This window comes from Panthera tigris, chromosome D3 (genome assembly GCF_018350195.1).
Source record: "Panthera tigris isolate Pti1 chromosome D3, P.tigris_Pti1_mat1.1, whole genome shotgun sequence".
In the NCBI taxonomy this organism is placed as follows: Eukaryota; Metazoa; Chordata; class Mammalia; order Carnivora; family Felidae; genus Panthera; species Panthera tigris.
Window position 1 is genome coordinate 64,848,278 of NC_056671.1, and position 20,565 is coordinate 64,868,842.

Here is a 20,565-nt window from a genome sequence, read left to right on the forward strand (position 1 = left end):
AGCTGTCCACAACTGAGTAATCATTCCCTACCACAGTTAATATTTACTCTCCTTTGGCCACTGGCACCATAGGAACCAGGTGTGTTGGGTCCAGGGGACATGCTCCAGCACTAGGGAGATGGTCAAGACTCTGGCTGGCTGTTGTCAGCGACTCCCTTGGCCTGAGGGAAGTGGGTTTTTATTTGATGCCAGGAGATCCCAACGTTAATCATTCACCACGTCCTGCCTGCTACTGTCTTGATCCAACATAAAAAGAAAAAAAAAGAACCTGCTTTGGAAGTCATTTCCTTTTGATATTTGGGGAAAGTGATACACTGCTCTTTCATTTACATTTTGTTTTGAGGGCAGGGCGTTCTTTAAAGGTAGCTATGGAAAAGCAGTGATTTCCATGGGGATCCTGCTTACAATTCTTCACGGATTCCCATCTCTGATTGGATCTTTATGACAACCCTAGTGGTGATAAGCATTGATCAGACCTTCAAAATGTAAACAAACAATTTCAATCCTGATAAGGACTATGAAACAAAGGTGCCATGAAGGCCTGGAAGGCAAGGGGAAGGTTCTGTGTCAAGACCCTGAGAAGAAGTGAAGGTGGCTTGGGAGTGCTGCCCAGCTGGAAGGTCAGCATCGTGTAGCTGTGCAGAGCACAGGACGTGATATCATATCACACCACGATGATGTGATAATGTAAGCTAACGATAGCCAGTAGGAGGAGATGAGACTGGAAAGGGAGGGGGCACCTGGCACCTTGCTGTTGCTTGTGAAGGGGTCTTTCTGGAAGCTTTATGGAGAAGGGATAGAAGGGAAACCAGAAATGAGTTATAAGGCTCTTGTGGTAGTTTGGGTGAGGGATGGGGATGGGAGATTAGATAGAAAGTATCACACGTGTTTGGAAGCTGTTTTGGAGGAGGAAGAAAAGGACTTCTTGCAGATATATGACTGCATTTGGGGGTTTATCCAGTTGAAGTATGTCATGAGCCCTGTCACTGCATAGCCATGCTCTGCAGGAATCTTGATTTTGTTACCACTCAGGAAAGAGAGAGAGAGAGAGAGAGAGAGAGAGAGAGAGAGAGAGAGAGCGCACATGTGTGCATGCACACACACATGTATACCAGAGTTTCCCAACATTGAGACCATCCATATTCGAATGTCCTGAAGGTTTGGATGTATTCTTTTTTTTTTTTTTAAACCAAATATTGGGATTATTTATTGAGCTTGCCATCTAAAAAGAATGAGGTGTAGAAAGGGGACAATTTAACACATACTTTTTTATAGTTCTTTGGTCTCTTATTCAGTTTACACAGAACCCAAAAGGAGCATTTCCCACAGTGTGGTTGTTAAACTGTTACCTTTCCAGGCAGACATGCATATAAAGTCATTAATGTATTTATGGGAACCATCTGGCCACTGGAAATGATCCATTTCATACCCTAAAGAGATGGAGATAATCCATTTCATACCCTTCTCTCGGCCCTTCAGTCGAGTCCAGGTTAAAGGAACTAGACTGCTAGTAGGTGAATTCTGGCTGAAGTGAGCTCCTTCACCCACCTGGCACTTGCCTCCTCACTTCCGCTGCTTGGTCAGGCAGGAATGACTGGCGTGCACCACCCTCCAGGGTTTCTTCTTTTCAAGGCTCAGACCGAGGCAGGCACTTCCATCATTTTCCCCCATCAATGTCACTGGGCCTGTATTTACTTTTGCAGCAGAGACCATCATTCTTCCAAGGACCCAGACTTTCTCTAAGCTAGTTTCTGCTTACCTTTCTTAATCATGTTTCATGGAAGAGAGGCATCTAACTTCCAGTTTGTAGATAAGGAAGTTGCTTCTTGGCAGATACCTTTGTGCACATGTCTTTTGTTCCAGGAATTAATTATGGAGAATTTACTGATATTTGTCAAGGTGCAGGCTTGGGAGCTTTAGTTTTGCAATGGTGTCAGACTATGCACAACTGAAGAATAAGGGGCATCTTTGCTGATTTTTTTCTCTCCCGACTGGAGTTCTTTCCTCTGTCTTCTGTGCGTATCAATATGCCAGTCATTCTTCAGGAAAAGTGTCTCCTCCTCTGAAAACTCTTCCTGGGCTTCCCAGATTCCAACTTCCTCTTCTTGCCTCAGCATTTATCTCGAACCTGTTCCTCTCCTCCCTGTATTACTTCGTGTGATTGGTGGTATGCACAAATCAAACTGAATCTCCTTGAGAGGGAAGGGAATAGCTATGTGTGATTTTTGTCCCATACAATCTAACCAGGATGCCCTACCCAGAACAATGATTCATAATTACTTAATATTCAGGTCAAGCTCCGTTGACTTTCTAAACTATTCCCAGACTTAGCACTTCTCTTGTGTAGTGTCAGGGTGTTCATTTCTTGGCCATAAGGTATACAGGTTGGTATAACTCTAAGAGCCAGACTTTTTTTTCTTTCAGTGAGAAAGAAGAGCCAAACTGTTTTTTCTTTCAGTAGAAGTGAGCCTTGTTCCCCTGGCATTGGAGGAAATCTATAGGTTTTTGATGGGTCAGCTAGGCCTGGGCATGCTTAAGTAGATACCAGAGGTATTCTTCCAAAGCACAGAGCCCTATGAGGAGTTAAAGACTAGAAAATAAGGGAAATTCTCAGGAGAGAACACACCATAAAAGATAAAGGACACAATTTTCTTGCAGGGGTCAGGGGTAAGGGGCATCATTAGGAACCAGAATTAATGACTTTGGTCTTCTGAAAATGGTGTTTTGTTATACAGCAGACCATTGAACTGTGTTAATAGTCATATTGGTTATGTTCAAAATGCTGCTCTTTTTTGTAAATAAACACAGTGGAGTTCTGTAGCTGTGAAGGCCCAGGCCCTTGGCACGGCTATTCCGGAGTAAGTAGTAAAACATCTCTTCAGGACTGCGTGGCAACTACCCCAATGGAACACTAGTGACTTGAGTTACACTGGAACTAAAAATAGCAGGTGCTGTCATGTACACAAGATCACATGTGACAGGCAGACAGGAATGTGCTCCTCAGGGCTGTGGACTTCTTAGACCATGTCTCCACAGGGGCTGCTTTCAGATTCAGATGCTCCCTCCCCTCCTCCATCTCTTCTCTTTCTTTCCCTCTTTCCTCTTGTGACTTTCCAATTCCTGCCTTTCCCTTTAGGTCTCTCTTTCCTCCACAGTGAAAACAAGGAGTTGGACAACTCTTTCCTAACCTTCTTAAATTCCCCTTCTGCTTACTTAGTCTTTCTTCTTCACCTCTTTTGCCCTCTACTTGTTCTCATTCTTTACATTCCTGTATTTTTCTCCAGAACTCCTTCATCTTATCCACGTCTAAACAGGGTAATTCATTAAATGAAGCCTCCTTATATCCTAGATATGATTTACTGTTTTCAGAAAGAAAACTCTTCACAGATTTAAACAATTATTCATTGTTTCCTTAAGTCATGATATCTTCTCATGATTTTTGGAAGATGACAGAGAAGAATGTGAGAAAATGATGTCGTGTTATTGGAACAATTTTTTTTTTTTCCTTTTCCTTTCCCATGCACCACTCTTTTGACTAATAACTTATTCTGGAAAAGAAAAGAGACAAAATCTGGGATAGGTAGATTGCCTTCTGGTATTTGTATCTCTTGGGGAACAAGTTGCCCAGATATGCATGATTTTGAAGGAATAGAGACACTTGAAGCAAGCAAATGGACCAAGCTGGTATAGAATTCAAGGGCTAAACCTCATATGCCTTAAAGTGAGGGATGTACTGTGCACATGTTTGTGTGAGTCTAAGAAGCAGCGTGTTGTGAGTAAGAAAGAAAAGAATAAATAAGTTGGCTTGGACCAGTGGATGATACAAACCAATATATTCTAGGTTCCTCATCATGGGACATTGTACTATGCTTCAAAATCTGGTGTACCTCATTTCAAGCAGCAGATATTTTCCTGAAGAGATACATAAAATGCATTTTTGTTAATTGAACTACAGAGTCAGTGGAGAGCCTGAGGAAGAACATTGTGGAAGACCATTACATGTAAAATGGGGTAAGACAGCTGCTTCAAAGCAATCCTGTGGCGAACTTATTTTATAAGGACTGGTTTTTGTGTCTGATATCTTTTCCCCTTTTAATGGTTACGTTAAAAAAACTCAATGTTTTTGCTAATGGATCTCAAAGTATTTTTGTAACTCTCATGGTCTGTGAGAGAATCTTCAGTTCTATCCATTGTGAGGAAAGCAAAAGCCCACAATTATGATTCAACTTGCCCCAAACATACAGACACAGAACTTGAGTATAGAAAGGACCGTGGGGACCTTGAAATTCAACCTTCCTTGTAAGTGAAGAAACTGACCTGAACGTGGAACAGTGGTCTCTGACTTAGTGAGCCTCATCCACTCTACCCTCGTTAGAGTCCTATTATGGGATGTTCTTATGTGGCCCAGTCTGAGCTTCTCCAGACCTTGTTACTTACTGGTTTGCATGACTTGCTTTTCCTAGGAAAATAGAGTGAGACATAATTAAAGACTGGGTATCCCTTTGGTAGGCATTTGACACAAGGCTGCTCTGGAATCCTGGCCTTCCCTGGAGGTCATGCTGTATGTACTTTGACTCTTGGATGTAGTATTCCCTCAAGACCCACAGAACTAAAGTTTTAGGGCGCCTAGGTGGCTCAGTCGGTTAAGCGTCCGACTTCGGCTCAGGTCATGATCTCACAGTTTGTGAGTTCGAGCCCCGCATTGGGCTCTGTGCTGACAGCTCAGAGCCTGGAGCCTGCTTCAATTCTGTGTCTCCCTCTTTCTCTCTGCCCCTACCCTGCTTGTGCTGTCTCTCATAAATGAATAAATGTTAAAAAAATTTAAAAAAAAAAGAACTAAAGTTTGGGGACAACTAATATAGGACATTTCCTCTCTCCAGGGATTTTAATGTATAGAATAATTTGAACATCAACATCCCTCAAGCCCTTGAGGAATGAAATAACAGATTAAGAGCAATAGAAGCATTTTCAGGATACTATAAGTTGGTACTGGAAACTTAGATGGAAAACCTGATCTTTACCTATCATCTGTGTACCTGAGGCTTTGTGTATATAACAGCTGCCAGGCACCTGTGGGGTTGATTGTGGGTCCATGTGTGTGCATGTGTATAAGAGCATGTGTGTGCATGTGTGTGTGCATACTCCTCTTACTTCAGTATTTCACAGCCTACCAGTTCTTCAGTTTCTTACTCAAATCCACCCCCCTTCCTAAAGTCATATTAGCCTACTCCATCATGGTCTTCTTAATCACACTGGACAGGGTGGAGGGACTTCTTTCATACTGTTCTGTTGTCCTTATTACCCCTTATGCATTTGCATGCTCTGTTGAACTGTTCTGACTTCATGTTGGGCATTTACTTTTCTTCTTCATGTTGGAGAGCAAGACTGCTTGCTGCTTGAAGGTATGAGTTGTCCTTCTTTTGGGTTTCCCCACAGCTTCAGCAAGACCCTGAGCTCAGCTCTGAGATTGTAGGGTTAGAACATCTTGCGTTTGGGAATCCAAAAAGACATTGACTGGCCCAACTTGTTCATTCAACAAATAAGTTGCTGAACATTTACTGCACTTGCCAAGGTCAACCAGATGAGGCAATGATAGGGCTGGGAAGAGAACCAGCTCACCTAGTCTTATCCCTCTATACTCAAATACAAGTGTCTGAACCAGATACCCAAGTAGAAGGCTGGCAGGTCCTCCATGCTTGTCTGAAGAATGTAGTGGGCAGTCTTGAAATCATGCCTCAAACTTTCCTTTTTTCTTTGCCCAGTTACATACTTGTAGATATCTCCGTTATTCTGAAGTGTCATATCTTTCCACACATAAATGCATGCAGAATGTCGAATGAGAAAGATGCCACACTAGGGAATCGAAGAAAAATAAAAATGTGGAAGGAATACTGATGTACCTGTGAGAAAAGCAAGAGAGCTTCATTAATTTTTTAAAATTGTTTTCCTTATGGATACCTTTCAAATGGTACTTTTTTTAAAACTGCAAATCTGTCTTCTAGCAGCAGAAATGATCACAAAAACTTGTCCCTTGCATCATGTCTGAGTCTCCATGCAATACTGTCTTCTTTTGCTCCCTTTTGGGGAAAAGTTATTTCTGAGTTCTGTATGTGCATGTGTGCGTGTGTGTGTGTGTGTGTGTGTGTGTGTCTGCGTGTCAAGGGTGTTTCTCTTTGATACCACAATGATCTCTGTATATCTATCTAAACGTATTGATATCCCAGTTTGCTTGGGTTTTCCCACCTATGTGACTAGTAGTAATACCTAAACTCTAAACATGCTGAAAACAAGCCTACATCTTTCCAGTAAGTTTTGTGCTTGCACCATGTTCATGACAGGAAGCTTTCCTTTCTGGTAGTGGTGCTTTAATGCAGGGACCTTACAGTGGGAGGACTCAGTTTCCCTCCTCCTTGCCACCTTGGCAGTGGCATCCCATCTTTTTATATCTTAACTCCTACCTGAAGCTTTACCCATCCAAACTGACAGCTTCCATCTAGGGATTCCACTATCACTTCCAGTAGGCTCTCTGCAGCCAGTGCAGAACTGGGCACAAAACCATTGCAAGTGTGTTAGTTTTTACCCCCTGATTACACTGTGTGCTCTGCAAGGCAAGGATAGGAATCTTGTATGTTTTCTGTGACAACAACTTTGCATAGCATGGTCTTGGCAGTATAATGTGAGCTGAGACTGATCAAGGCTCACGACACAGGGAAAAGTATATATTAAAACCACATTTTAAGCTTCTACATAGAGTTTGTTTCTTGATTGCATACTTATGTTGTAGATCTTAAGTTTATGTCCACGGATTTCATCTTTCCATCTTACGAGTTTATTTTTTGTTGTTTTCTGTTAAGATCTTAGTAGTTACTCTACCAAGAAGCATTTTAAATTTGTTTTACTCAATTTAGAATCATGGAACCTTTTCCATCCTATCTTAAATTATCCATGCACCATCATAGAGACATTTCCATTCATATTTGGTGGCTTTTTTTTTTTTTTCCTTTGAGACACTTCAAGCCAAGAGTACTTGGCAGTTTCACTTTTACTTTGAAAGCCAAAAAACCCCCAAATGGTAATAACATCCAGAATCCCCTGGGCGAGTCAACATTTTATCATTGTGAATTTATTTGCCAAAAGCCCTTTATACCTTCTTGATTAATTTTCCAATGATTCCTGATGTTGGGGAACTAATGGTATCACTCCTTTCTAAAAGGTTTATATTGCTGATTTAGGGTGTTCTGTACCTGCTGGAACTTAGCACTCTCTGGATCCACAGGGGCTCCTGGTCCAAAAGGGCATGAGGTCAGGGCAGCCCCTCAGAAGAAGACTTGAAGTCATTTTCATTATTATAATTATTTCTTCTCATTGAGCTAGCCTCATGATAGTTAAGTTGCTTTCCAAATTTTTTTTGTGTATGGGTATAACCAATTTTGGAAGCAACAAATGTTATTTCTGAATCTTTCCTGAATTATCTTGACCTTCTGATCACAAAAAGAAGAAATGGGTCCTTTGGGATGTGACCACATGGTAATGTGGAAGAAGTCCAAGATTAAGACAGAATACATGTCTAGTTGGCCCTGTCCCTCTGTCTCTGCCTAAACTCAGAACTTCTTTGGCATTCACTGTTTTGGGACTGATCAGAGATACAGGGGATCATGACTTGGAGGCTGAAGAAATCAGCAATTTCACTCAGGAGGGTTAGGCAAGGTGTAAGGGGAAGAGGGACAAGTAGGCCTTGGCTAGTTGGAGATGGCATTCCAGTTGGGGCCTGGCACTCTGGAGGATGGCAGCTCTGGAGTGGGGAAGTGGTGAGCTGCATAATGGTGGCTGGGTCTTGATGCCGAATAGCCTAGAGAAGCAAGGAGTTTGGACTTTACCCTCAGGGCAAACAGAAGCCATCAGAGCTTAGAAATAAGGCAGTTGGATCTTCAGATCTGCCCCTTAGAAATTACGTTCCTGGGGCTCCTGGGTGGCTCAGTCGGTTAAGCGGCCGACTTCGGCTCAGGTCACGATCTCATGGTCCGTGAGTTCGAGCCCCGCGTCGGGCTCTGTGCTGACAGCTCAGAGCCTGGAGCCTGTTTCAGATTCTGTGTCTCCCTCTCTCTCTCTGACCCTCCCCCGTTCATGCTCTGTCTCTCTCTGTCTCAAAAATAAATAAACGTTAGAAAAAAAAAAAAAAAGAAATTACGTTCCTTTCCAGTGACAGAATGGAGACTAGATCAGAGGTAGAAGACATTGAAAACCCCCCAACCCTCTGGAAGTTTTTGTGGTTCCAGTAAAGTCATTCCCTTACTGTACCTTAAGTTTAGAGGTAGTAACGGCTTCTCCATTAATCACTGTTTGTGCTCCTCTTGCATCCATCTACATCATTGTAAATTAATTCCCCTTAACTGCCCCGGTTTGGGTACACCATCTGTTTCCTATGAAGACTCTGGCTGATACACCCTTCTTCACACTTCCTTATAATTGCTTGTATCTATGTTTATCTCCCCACTGGCCTGTGAGCATCTGAAATGCAGAGGGCGACCATGTGTCATTCATTTTGAAGTTTTCACCGTTTCGACTGAAATATGTCATTTGCTAACTAAGTTTTGTTTGAAACAAGGATTTCAGAGGCAGAAAAGGTCAGGGTCAAACAGGTTAGCTCAGGGAGGCTTTCAAAGGGGAGACTTGAAGTGAACCAATGGGGATGGATCTGCTGGTTGGGATATATGGAGAGAAACTGAGGGCAGCTCTAAGAAGAACATGAGCACATGTATTAACAGGAAAGCAGGAAAGATCCTTATGTGGACCACAGAGGAGATCGACTTTCCTAGAACGCACTGGTGGGCTGTGTGGAGAATCAGCAGGAAGTACATTTGAAAAACCCTGTTTCCTTTCCCAAGTTATTTCCTTTTCTAATTACATTTGACCCCAGCAAATCTTAACATGATTTTGCTGACCCCTGATCATTTGCTGCATTAAGACTGGGAAAGAAGTTTCAGAAACTGACCACAGAAGAAACATTAAAAAATAAATAAATTAATAAATTGTCATTAACCAGCTTTTTGTGAGTGACTGTGAATCCATACAAATCCTTTATTTCCCCATCCTAAACACCAGTAGGATGCAAATCCTAGGCCAAGTAGGATTAGGTGCCCTGTGGTGGTATATAACTGTGGGGCTGGTTGCTTCTCTGTTTTAATTGCTGGCAGCAGAATCCTGAAAGACAGTTTTTGGCATGAAGGTTTCCACTTGCCCCAGTGAGAATATTGTGCATTTCTTTTGAGGCACTGGAAGGTTCAGATGGGGACATTCAGGAGGACGTAGCAGGAGTTTGGGGAACCAGACTGAAGGAGTGTGCAAGAAATGTTTGGATGACGCTGGGTAATCTGACTTTCAAAACTGCAATTAGATGACCCTAGAAACATGAGACTTCTCTTCATTCTCCTACAAAGGCAGCTCCAGGAAAAACCAAAAGTTCAAAATATGAATCCCATAAATACACATTACCTTTGTGTCCCAGTCTGGAATTAACATGTTTCAGGGAAGAGTAATGTGTGTGTGTGTGGTTCCTAATCTCAGACTTTAAAAGGAAAATTAATCTGCCATCCTGAAAGACTCCTTGGCTCTATGAGGGAAATGGATATAAAGGGAACCGGCCCATAAAAATGGGTCAAGGGGTTACCCATGGCCTCCAGCATTTTGCTGGATCTAGGGAAGAGGCTCCGTCAGGCAATTTGTCCTTAATGAAGTCTCACATACAGATAATATTGTTCCTTTAAACAAGAGCTTTGTCTCTCATTGGCCACAGCTCATTACCCTGGTGTCCAAAAGTTGGGGGGAAAGCTGAGGGGTGGGTGGAGTGGAGGAAACTCAAACCCAAGTGTTAGGAGGCATGATTCATGAAAGATCTGGCCAAAATGGACAAGAGAATCTCTGGAGCCTGTGGGTCAGGGGATAATAAGCAGGTTATAAAATAGAAACACTCAGAATAACCCTTTTCAGGAAAGAATCTAATGCAGAAAGCAAGAGTCCCTATGCTCTGTTAGAACAGCCAGTGTTGGGACTGACACAGTCCTCCAGGCTCCCATCTGCTGTGCAAAAGGGAAATTGCCCTTAGAGCCTCCCTGCAAGGGTTATTTTCTCCCCCATTTGTACAGGTCCCCATGGATTTAATGGATTTTATCACTGCATTTGTTGGAAAGGAAAACAGCGGGAGAGCTCTTATCCTGGGTACCCTTTTCTTCATTTCACAAAATATCTCCACCTTTCCTCTCCTCCCAACACATATTCAACCTGCTTTATTTTCCTGTGTGAGGCCTCTGAAATAGGCAGCAAGGGACGAGGGAAGGAAAAAATAAAGATTTGAGAGTCAATAGAACTGAGTTTGAGTCCCAGCCCTATCTGGTGATTGTCCTCCTTTCTGAGCATTCATCTGCAAGGGAGATACTGAACTAGATAATGTACAAGGTGCCTTCCAAATTCTAAAATTATGTAAAGGTTGGAAATGAAAAGTATACTAGAACCCCTTTACAAAGACGGAGGGAAACTAACTTTATAATATTGGGCTGAAAGAAATGTGCCCCTGTCTTCATGGTTTCCTGGTGTCCATTCACAATCAGATTCAAGCAACACTTCAGTTAGGAGACCTCCCCCCCGCCCCCCGTCAACTGAGTCGAATAGGAGATGCCAGTTCCCAAGGCTTTACAGACCATCACTTTCACAGCTGAGTGAATAAGGTTTGATTTAGGGATTGGAAACCTTAACTGTAATATCTTTTGCTTCCTAACATGTCATGTCCATTGGATTTGGGAAGCAGTTTTATAGAACTTTAGAACATTTGATGTAACTTTGCATGTAGATCACTGTGTTGAGGGATTGAAGAAAAGAAACATTTGAATGGAAGCCTATAGGCCCCTCCCCCCCTTTTTTTTTGCTCAGAAATATAAAGAATAATTTTTTAAAGCCGGAAGGGATCCTGGGTATCACCTAATTCAGGGAGAGGCTTCAAGTGATAAATCTCTTGGAATGTTGTACAGAATTGTATTCAAATGTGAATATATGTATTTTCTGAAGAGAGACATATGAAATTAAAAAAAAATTGTGAGCAGGGGTCCTCGCCCCAGCAAATTTCCACCTTTCTCATTTTATAGGTTAGAAAGCTGAGACTCCAAGGAAAAGTGTTAGGAAGCTGAGACCCCAAGGGGAAGTGCCCGATAGCTCATGGTCTATCTCAGAGCCAGGGCTTAAACATAGATTTCTACTTTCTGCTTATTTTGTTTGGGTCTGTTGCAGACAACTTGCTATCAGCATTTTAGACCAGGCCTTAAATTTTAAATTCTTTGAAAAGGTAGCATACTGCATTTACTTATGAAGAGACAAAACCCATCTAACAAGAGATTTTCCGGGCTGCAACTCTTAACTCATCCACCCATCTAGCCCCATGTCTCTCTGGACACTCATCCAGACAGATGTTTAAATAAATACATGCATGTACACATTCACATGTGTTATTCCACGTATGTCCCTGTGGCAGTGGCTCACATGCTTTGTGGGAAGAGAGAGACACCAGTGAAAATGGTGCGTTTTTTTAACTGGCTAACAAAAAAAAAGGTTACAGTTTTCCGGTCAGCCTGATCATTTTTTACCCTCCCTCTGCAGTGCGGTCATGTGACTGTGATACTAACTTCTACCCACTGTGTTTGGAGCACACCTTACCAAGTAGAGTTTGTATTTTTGAAATGTAACATTTACCATGACTGCTGAAGAAACCAACAGATCTAAGGAGGATGGGGACAGAAAGTAATTTTATTTACAGTTGCAGTTAAACCTTGCATTGACACCGAATATCAGCCTTTGTCTTTCTTCCTTCTGCCATGAGGAGGATTAAAGCAACACAGAAGCTCATGCCCCCATACGGTGGTGCAAACCTATCATGGCTTGCAGTATGCAAGAGACCTTCAGTCACTGTCTGTCGGTGGGGGTCCCAACAGGGATGGGCATTCCTGGGATGGCTGGTCCAAGAGCTGACACACATAGACATCATTGGTTTCTCATGCTCCTTAAGGCTGGTGTGGTGACTTTTCTGAGCAGGATGACCGGCTAGCTCAGTAGAGAATAACAGCTTGGTCTTGTTCCCCATAGAAATGAGCTCTAGGAGGCCCAGGAATACCTAACTGGGCAGCCTGACAGGTGCCCCATCAATGCACCAGGGCTTGTAGGGTTAAGGACTGTGGGAGGCACAGAATGGAGGGCAGTGTTGTCATGAGGATCGTGAGAGGAAGCCTCTGTGTGAGCCTTTGCCGACATCACTCTTTGCCTCGATTCTCAAACTCCTCCTTCCCCAACATACAAACACACAGACGGACACACACACACACACACACACACACACACACACCTGCAGAGGTTGTGCCTTGTACCACAGTGATACTGGTCTCATTCCTAAAAATACTTGAATAAGTTGGGGTTTTTTTTCCCCCCAGATTCAATCATTTTGTATTGATACACAGGATTCCATTGGACATCTATGATTTGGTTAGAATTCTGATTGATTTTTAGTCCTTGGTTCCTCTAGAAAACAGGTGAGCAAGAAGAAATGGTCTGTAACGCCCCTGTGGGGTGAATGGTTTCATTAAATGAGCACTACTTTTTATTCTCCCAATCATTGTATTTGGCTTTTCACATCAGCTTGGCATGGTGCCCAGAGGGATCTGCTGGTGCCTGGTTGACCACCTTTTCTTGGACTCAGGACAGTTGCCTTTTCCTTGGCAACATTGATGCTTGTCCCCAGCCGCACTTTGAATTGCCTCTTGCCAACACCTTGAAAACCAAGTTTCTAGAGGTGAGTTGCAATGAATCCAACACGTGAGCTGGAAAATGACAAGTCATGGGGCAGTGTTTCTAAACGTTTATAGCTGGAGGAGAGCCTTAGCGTGTGGGGATGCCACACTCAGCAGGCCTAGGCTTTCCCTTGTTTTGAGACTGTTTTCTTTAATGTGAAAATCCCACTGGCCAGGGGTGGTGCTCAGACTGTCACTTCTGTGGCATTAACAGTGGGTGACTCCAGGAGGTCTCTTTGGGCCCATGTCAATGATGTGTTCATTTTGAGCATCAGATACCCAGAGAACAGAGAGGGGACATGCTGTAAAAGGGGAGGAAGGCACTAAACTGCTTCTCTGAGAATCCTTTCCCACTGATGTTCCCTACAGTCAAACAAAACTCAACTTGAACAGTCCATTCTGTCGCTGTGTCCTTTCAGACTGTCTTTGAAATTGAGGCGTTACCATTGGAAGATACCCTATGAAGATGGCTTCTCTCCTAGAATGTCAGAGTATGTAAAAAGTTCTGGCTGCTGCCTGGGCGGGGGAAAGGCTTTTCTTCTCTTTCCTAGAGGAAGCTCTCCTTCTCTATCCAGAGACAAGTGCTGGATGGAGATGCAAGGAAAGAAGCCAAGAGCTTCGTGTCTCAGCCGCAGGCCTCACAGGCTCTCGGATTTCCTACAGAGCATGACAGTGTGGCCTCACTGACAGTGTACTAGACGGAGAGCAGAAAGCCTTCTGTGAGATCTTGGACCTCAGTGGTCCCATCTGTAGATGAGAAACTGGAATCAGCCCCCAGCTCTATCAGGCTCTACATGTCTACGATGTTGCCAATCATTAAAAAGGGAAACTACACAGCTTTGCCTTCTGAGGAAAGAGAGAGTACGTGGGGATCGATTCAACTTGTATTTAGTAATTAATTTGTTCCATAAGCACATAGTAATTCTACAGTGTGCCAGACACTCTGTTCTGGGATCTGTGGATTTTAAGATTTTAGTCATAACCTCAGGGTCATCTGAGAGCTTACACCCAAATAGTCTGCATCTGTTTCTGGACATGGGGATGCTAATGGGTTTTCAGCTCACAGGTTAACCTGGGCCCCCAAGATCTGCTGGTGTGTTAGAATAGTGCTGGTGGCCTTCTCTGCCAGTCCGATCCGTAAGTCCTTTTGGTCAGGTTCCCTTATGGAGTTTAGAAACACCCCTGATCAGGTGCTAAAGTTTCCAAGTCCCATAGGCTAGAAGTACAATGATGAGTAAGGTCAAGGTTCCTTGTTCTCCAGGAACCCTCCGCCTTAGCAGGAGATCGAGGCAGAAAGTGGCCTGAGGCAAAGCCTGAAGGAGCAAAGAAGGGGCACCTAACCCCATGCGAGTATAGGGGTAGTGGGGAAAGTGGGAACAGAGAACCTCACCCAAAAGCAGAGGATAGCATCTTCCAGAAGCTACCTCTGCCTTATTTGGTTTGGGCAGAGTTCTATAAAAATATATCCAGAATCTGCCTCATGTTAAACCTGTACCAGATGCAAGATAGTTCTTGTGGAAATAGAGGTTTCTGTGTGGGGAGAGGAGATCAGCTTCAGAGATCAGACTGGCCCCGTAGCATGTAGTGACCTGTTTTCTGCCCCCGGGACTCATGCCCTTTCGTTGGAGAGGCAGGTTCTTCATCCGAAATGGAGACATGCACAAGAGTGAAGGGTAGTCAAAGAGAAAAGTGATGACTTTGATAGCAGATTCTTCAGATGGTCAGGAAAATAAAGCATTTGACCACAGAATGAGGTAAAAGGAAATGACTTTAGAGCCACTGAGACTTGAGTTTACTTCTGTTCTGAGGTCTCTAGCTGAGAACAGAAAGTCTTCAAACTTCCATTTCCTTACATGTAAAGTAAGGGAGGGCACTCTTGCCTCTTGAAGTTGGTATGAGACTTGAGTTCTAGTGATGTGGAGGTGGAGGGGCTCATTGGAGCGGCTCTGTCTCCAGGTTAGATGATGGTTGGATCCCACACACCAAGAGTCAGTCCTTCATCCTCAGAACATGGGTGAACGTTTTTCCGGACGATATGCTGGACTTAAGGTAGACTGATCCCCCTCTGGAGCTAGGGCCTTTCCCTGGTTATGAAGGCCACCCCAAACTTTGTCCTCTCTTCCTTCTCCCTCGCTCCTTCAGCACACTCTGCTCACCCCCATCGGTGAGGGTCTGGATTCAACACTCCTTCTGTGTTTGAGTTCTAGAAGGGGTTCCACTGACACACCAGTTATAAAGCTTCTTCTTCTTCTTCTTCTTCTTCTTCTTCTTCTTCTTCTTCTTCTTTTAATGTTTATTTATTTTGAGAGTGAAAGAGAGAGAGAACATGTGTGCATTGGCATGAGCAAAGGAGGGGCAGAGATGGAGGAAGAGAGAATTCCGAGCAGGCTTCTCACTGTCAGCATGGAGCCTGATGTGGGGCTCGAACCTACGAATTGTGGGATCATGACCTGAGCCGAAATCAAGAGTCAGATACTTAATGGACTGAGCCACACCAGGTGCCCCAAGGCTTCTCGTTCTTTATTCAGCCATATAAGTCTTGCATTTGCCCTCCTGCCGGATTGAGATAGGGACCACAGGAGGCGGAGGATGGAGAAGAGGCTAAGATTTCCTTTCTCTTCAGGCTCAAGGTAGTGCAAGTGGAAGTGGAGGTTGCTGTGTACAGTTGTGAGGACCGTTGGCTCAAAGGAATCAGAAGAAATTTAATAAAAATCCCAGCCCAAGGGTGAAGTCAAATGCCTCTGGTTCCGTAAAGGTTAATTGATTACAATAAAGAGGGTAAGAGTTCTCTGTGGCTTCTTACACACTCAGAATTGCCAAGCAGAAATATTATCTATTAGCTTAAATGATGGCAAATTTTAGGCGGCCTAGGAAGTAGGAGCGTCCAGTGGCAAGCAGAGATTAAATAAAATTTCCTTCCTATTTAACTGGATGTTTGATTAGTGGACCCAATGCTAAGTCCTTTAGAGTCAGACCCTCTGAGCAGAAGTACTTGAAGCTTCAGGGAGGAGACAGATGCAAGCTTGCTGCACTGTGAACTATTGCCCCTGATATTGTGCAGTGTACAACTTGTGCAGCTGTGCATGGTATTCCAGGAGGTCAAAATATGAGCAGAATTTTTTAAATTGGATTGCATTTGACAATCATATTTGTAGAAAAGGTTCACCTGATTGGTGATATAGCAGGAATACAGGTGTGTGAGGGTGGCTTACGAACAAGAAACCTATGGAATTCAGGGACGTCGAATCCTGTTTAGCACTTAATGTGAATTGAAATCTTGTAAATTGGGCTATGTGTTCTGCTGCTGGCATCAGAAGTATCTTTTTGGCCAGGGAGGACTGGGTGGAAAGATGCGGAGCTCTTGGGCTTGACATGGAAAGTGCCAGGAGCTCAGTGTACACTTGGATTCCTGTTCTCTCCTCATTTTGGAAATCAGTCAGCTGATACTTGCTAAGATTTTACCATGTGCCCAGTGTCAGGTACTGAGGTATGATAGGGGAGTATGTAATTCCGGTCCTTAAGGATGCATCTCTGTCTGGATGAAGACACAAAAGTTAGACCGCACAATCTGACACTCAGGTGTGTGGTAAAAGTCATCGAGGCTTCAGAATTCGGAGATGGGAGCTGTTAGCAGGGGTTTGAATTGAACTTGACACTGTGAGTCAGATTTGAGGGAGTGCTCTAAGGATGGGTCCATACCTGCTTCCTAGGGTCAAAGAAGGCAGACGTGGGCAATAGAATTTCAGATTATCCAATTAAGACTTATTGCCACTGTTTACTTTGGTCATTTTCTTGGGGCTGGGGTTCCAGAAATTTGAGGTTTTTTGATAGCACCCCCCCCATTTTATTGAGATACCGTTGATGTATACACATTGTGTCATTTAAGGTGTACAATGTGATAATTTGCTGCACATATTGTTTAGCACGATAAGATTAGTTAACACATACTTACCTCCCATAAGCACCATTTTTTGGTTGCTGATGTTATGGTTGACACTGCCTTTTGCTACTAATACCCATGTTTAATATCCCTGTGTGATATGGGCATCTGGTAGCTTCTAGTCTGTGTCTGTCTCTTGTATCCCTGTCTTACAAGCTTGTGGAGTCAGCAGGGTGACAGATAGAACCCTACTGGAAAGAATGAAGGTGGAGCCGGGATTACACATTTACCGCTTTGGTCAACCGATATGATTGCAATCTTCCAGATTTTCTTTGAAGCTGAAACATATGTTTCTGTTGCCAGGCAGGTGAGGACCCTGGGACCCAGACAGGCAAAATGACAGCCTCAGGACACACACATGCTTAGTGACGGGGCTGTAGCCTCTCTGGGCCTTCTGTTTCTTCATCTGTGAAGTGACAGGCTTGAAAGACATGATCTGGGAGGACCCTCCAGCCCAGTGGCCTGAGTCCGTGTCTAATACAGCTTCCCTGATTCCAAGTGAATGCACTCTCTGTAACACCAGGCTGTTTCTTTGGCTGAACAAAAGTGATTTGATTCCCCAAATCAATAAACAAATTAGAGAAACAGTAGAGAGAGAGCCTGGGAACCGAGGGACAACAGATGAGAGAAGGCCTGGCCTAGAGAGGGGAGAAGTGGGAGGGGCTCCCAGGGAGCTTCCTACAAAAGCCAGAGCAGGGCAGGCAGGGCAGGCAGGCCAGGAGATTGCAGCCTTCACTGGCCTTTTTCATTCTGTGGTGTCATCTGCCTGGGAACCCGCTAATGGGGGGTGGGGGTGGGGGGAGAGGGGTTAGGGCAGACCCCTGAAGGGGGAGAGAAGGAGAGGGGCTGTGTAGCAGGTGCAGGCCAAGGTTACATTGCAAATACTTGGGAAGGACCCAGGGGCCAGACTGCAGGGGCAGTTGTGAAAACATTATCTTGGGAAAATGTGGAGAGAGGTCTGCAGCTGGCTGAGGGGAGAAGGTGCAGAAGGAGGAAGGAGGGAGCCCTCTGAGGAGGGGCTGGCCAAATTCTAGAAAAGGCCAGTGGTGAGTTTTGTACTTCAGTGATACCTCTCTGCCTACCTTTACTGGAAGGGAATTTTCCCATCGATGTCCAGTTATCAAGACAAGACACAGCCCCTCTGTGGACACCAGGGCATTGCAGAGACAAGTACAGCCTTTCTCTGAATGAGTCCTCAGCTGCCTGCTTTTACAATCTGTCAGAGGCCTGTGTTTAGTGCAATAGGGCCCCTCAGCTCATCAGCCACATTGTCCCCCTCCCCTTTAAGTTTTTATTCTTCTAGACTGAGTTTTAACAAAAAAGCACTTAGGATTTTTTACAAAATATCTTTTAAATTGATTATTCTCCACACTCCCTTCTTCCCCAATGGGTCCTTTCACCTCTTTCTGACCCAGAATACTGTGTGTCTTGCTTTGAGCTGACAAGAACGCATTAAACATGGATCCAGCCACCGACTTAAGGAAATTGACCATCTTCCAGGGCTTGTTCTGTTTGGGGTCAGATAATAATATTGCCCTGGATTAAGTCCAGACAGCATTTAGGAATCTTCGGGCTCATTTTGTGCATTCCCTCAGTTGACAAGTAGCAAATCTGCACACAGCACCAGCCCAGCTGCATCCTTGAGAGTAAAACCAAGAGGCCATGGATCCAAATGACTTAGTGTAGGCGTAAGAGGAGAGCCAAGAGACTTTGCTAGGAGTGCAGGCTGGTAAGAAAGAAGCATTGCATTTGAAAGCTGGAGGCTTAGTTATGTTCCAGACCAGCCTCCTCACCAGGCAACCACAGCCCAGACTGGGCAAGTGACTTTCCTAGGGTCACATGGTTAAATACTGGGGACTCAAAAATATAATGTCCAGTGTCTGTCATTGTCCATTTGACCACCCTAACGCAGAACCCAGGCAAGAATCTGGCCAAATAATGAGCGTTGCACTTGAGCGTTACACCTGCGTGGGGAAAGTGTGTGGTGAGTAACCACTTTAAAATCAGTCATCTTGGTCTGGGATGATTGTGGGTCTCTGCGGAGCCAGGAGGGGCACTGTGGGCAGCCACACTTCCGAACAAAACCTGGGACATGTGTGTCCTGGGGACAGTGAGCCGTCAGATTATGTGAACTGAGAAATCCGAACTGTGTTGAAAAATCTATGACCTTTCTTCTGGTTCTTGGAAATCTATAACCTTTATTGTTCTTGGAAATCTACAACCTTTCAGAGCATCTTCAGATCTTCCAAGAATAGGTGGGTTATTGCATAGGACGTCTATATCTTGCTGCTTATTTGCTGCAGGCTTACCTGTTTCAAGCAGGTGTCTCCATCACTCTGCATCCATGTTGAGTTTTGCAAATTATCACATTTAATCCTCTTTTACCCCAGTGTTAAGTGACCTCCTAAACAGGAAGTGGCAGGCCTGGATTTGAAACCTTGTCTAACACCATGTTACACACTCTTTTGTTAGTCTGTGTTGTCTTTTGAGAGGCAGGTGTTTGTTTTTTTAATTATAGAGATATTTCATTACAAACTGTTTCATATATAAAAAAGAAATTTATTCCAGTGGATTTATTTATTTATTTATTCATTTATTTATTGCAGAGGATCATAAAATCACTGAACCTTAAAAAAAGAAGGACTTCGGACTTTGTTGATCTCAGCCTCCTTGTTTTGCAGATGAGGAAATGAGGCTAGAACTATGAAATGATTTTGGCCAAGGTCAGGCAGTAGTGAGCCCAAGACCCTCAGAACAGCGTGCTTTCCATTCTGATGCATGGACTCCTTTGGTTTACAGCTGGTGTCCATGGCCATTGGGGTAGTGACCAAAGGTTGCCAAGGTGACAAGTGTCCTTAGTGGGTTTCATTTAGTGTCTTAACTCCTGCCCCCATTCCACTGATGTGAATCACTTTTGAGAAGATTGAAATCATACCTGCCTACCTCTTGCAAAGTTAAAGGTGGCCTACACAGAGACCCAGGGGACATGAAGGATTATTTCTTTGATGTTTGTTATTTTCACAAAAGCATTTATAAGAACATTCTGAGAGTTCTTTTCATGAAAAGAAAAGAAATACACACACACACACACACACACTCACACTCACACATTTAATGGGATTATGTTCAGTTGTTACAGTGCCCTTCTAACCATCTCTGTCTGTGAAAACATGCTACAGTGCTCCAGTCATTGTTTCTATCCCTGTGAATTTGCTTTCACTTAATATTGTCACAAGTACAGGGCACCTGGGTGTCTCAGTCGGTTGGGCGTTCCACTTCAGCTCAGGTCATGATCTCATAGTCAGTGAGTTCGAGCCCCGCATCAGGCTCTGTGCTGACAGCTCAGAGTCTGGAGCCTGCTTTGGATTCTGTGTGTCTCTCTCAGCCCCTCTCCCCCCCCACTTCTCTCTCTCTCTCTCTCTCTCTCTCTCTCAAAAATAAAATAAAAACATAAAAAAATTTTAAAAAATATTGTCACAAATACTTCTCCATTTGTTGTTAGTGATTTTAGTGAATAGATAATATTTCACTGAGCACACACATACATATACACACACACACACATGCCCCACATTTGTTTTAATAGTCTGCTATTATTGGACTTTTGAAAGCAGGCAAATAGTTTTGTAGGTAGCTTTTTATTCTCTGGGATTGTTTCATTAGGACAGATACTTGAGAGTGAGAAATAGACGTCCCTTTTACCTCTTGATATTTGTGTCATGTTAGTTTTCCAAAGATGAATCAAAATGTCACCTTTAGTTGGGGGTGGGCGATCACCTGGTTTCCTTTGATCACCAAGAT

General features: G+C 43.7%; 1 protein-coding gene and 1 long non-coding RNA gene across 4 annotated transcripts in view; both read left to right on the forward strand.

Annotated features, from left to right (window-relative positions):
* SETBP1 (SET binding protein 1) overlaps window positions 1-20,565 on the forward strand; it is a 370,870-nt gene that overhangs the window by 116,214 nt on the left and 234,091 nt on the right. The window lies entirely within an intron of this gene.
* LOC122232788 lies at window positions 4,114-13,646 on the forward strand. The gene is made up of 4 exons (XR_006210187.1): window positions 4,114-4,299; window positions 12,673-12,826; window positions 13,194-13,315; window positions 13,400-13,646. It is a non-coding gene; the product is annotated as an uncharacterized LOC122232788 (long non-coding RNA).